This window comes from Silene latifolia, chromosome 1 (assembly GCF_048544455.1).
Source record: "Silene latifolia isolate original U9 population chromosome 1, ASM4854445v1, whole genome shotgun sequence".
NCBI lineage: Eukaryota > Viridiplantae > Streptophyta > Magnoliopsida > Caryophyllales > Caryophyllaceae > Silene > Silene latifolia.
Window position 1 is genome coordinate 139130536 of NC_133526.1, and position 1475 is coordinate 139132010.

Sequence of the window (1475 nt, forward strand, 5' to 3'; positions counted from 1 at the left end):
TCGTCATCGGATCATACTTTGGAACCGGGACTGGCCCATCAGCATTTGGGTCTTGCCTCAATAATTCTGGAGTCGTCGTACCCCGAAATAAGTGGTCCCTCAAGTTATTAGGCATTGGAGGACGAAAAGGTTCAATATCAGCAGTGTCCTCAGTCGATCGACCATGTTGATCAGTCGATCGACTGACTTCTACAGGACCAGAAGCTGTTTTGTTTCGCATTTCAGTCGATCGACCAGGTGTATCAGTCGATCGACTGATATACCTTGTAGACGTCTTTTTCTTGCCACTGTTCGTCACTGCCTTCTTCTTGCTTGGTTCCGCCTCATCTTTTTCAGTGACATCCTCGACCATAGCGTGCCCATCAAGGGTAGACCCACTCCTCAAAGTGATAGCATTTAGGGTTTCCTTTTGATCTGGTTGCGACGGTAATTGCTCCGGAGCTCGAGTTGCACTTTTGCTCGCCAGTTGGGCAATTTGGCTCTCTAACATTTTCATCCCGGCCTCTCTAGCTTGAGACTCCTTTAGCAACAAATTTTTCAACTCGGGAAAATCGGAGGCATGGGACTGCTGCTGCTGTTGTGGAACATACGGAGGCTTTTGGTACGGCTGCTGCTGCTTATGAGGGGGCACATAGCTTTGCTGTTGCTGCTGCTACTGTGGACCCGGATTAAGGACATTCTGGTTGGTCCACCTCAAATTGGGGTGGACATTAGAGGAATCGGGTTACGCACCAGTCTGCCTATAATGTTGAAAGGCAGCACATGTTTCAGTCGAACTTGGACAAAAATCCGAAACATGTCCCTCAGCTCCACACCTCTTGCATATAAAGGGACCGTCTGAAACTGCATTAACTTTATAAATCCCTCCTTTTTGAGATCCCCCAAAATCTATCTTGTCAAACCTCGCAGTAAGGGCCTCTATTGCAGCTACAACAGGTGATTCAGCTGACCTCCTCTGATTTCCTCTAGAATTCCCATGCTCAGCTTTATGGGTGGCAATGTCATCAATGATTTTCCACCCCTTTGTCTCACCACTATTTTCTTGAAATCTCCCATTGGCTGCAGCATCTAGGATGGCTCTTTGAACATTATAAAGACCATTGTAGAATTGGTTGCACAGAAACCACTTCTCAAACCCATGGTGCGGAATGGTTCGCACTAGTCTCTTGAAACGTACCCATGCCTCATGAAAATCTTCATCAGGACCCTGTTTAAAGCTCGTGATCTGAGCTCTAATCGCATTGGTCTTCGAGGCAGAGAAATACTTCTTATAGAACGCTAGGGCCAGAGAATTCTAGTCCGTTATCCAATTAGCAGCTCGATCCAGGTCTCGGTACCATTCCCTTGCAGCATCGCGAAGCGAGAATATGAACATAGTCTCTTTCACCTGGTCCTGGGTCACACCGGTTGGTGGGGGTATGGAACAGCAATAATCAATGAATGTCTCCATATGTTTGGCTGCATCTTCATTTGCA

The 1475-nt window shown here is 47.1% G+C and overlaps 1 non-coding gene across 1 annotated transcript; it reads left to right on the plus strand.

Annotated features, from left to right (window-relative positions):
* Positions 1–1133: 1133 nt before the first annotated feature.
* On the plus strand, positions 1134–1240 carry LOC141622298 (small nucleolar RNA R71). The gene has a single exon (XR_012532927.1). It is a non-coding gene; the product is annotated as a small nucleolar RNA R71 (small nucleolar RNA).
* Positions 1241–1475: the final 235 nt, after the last annotated feature.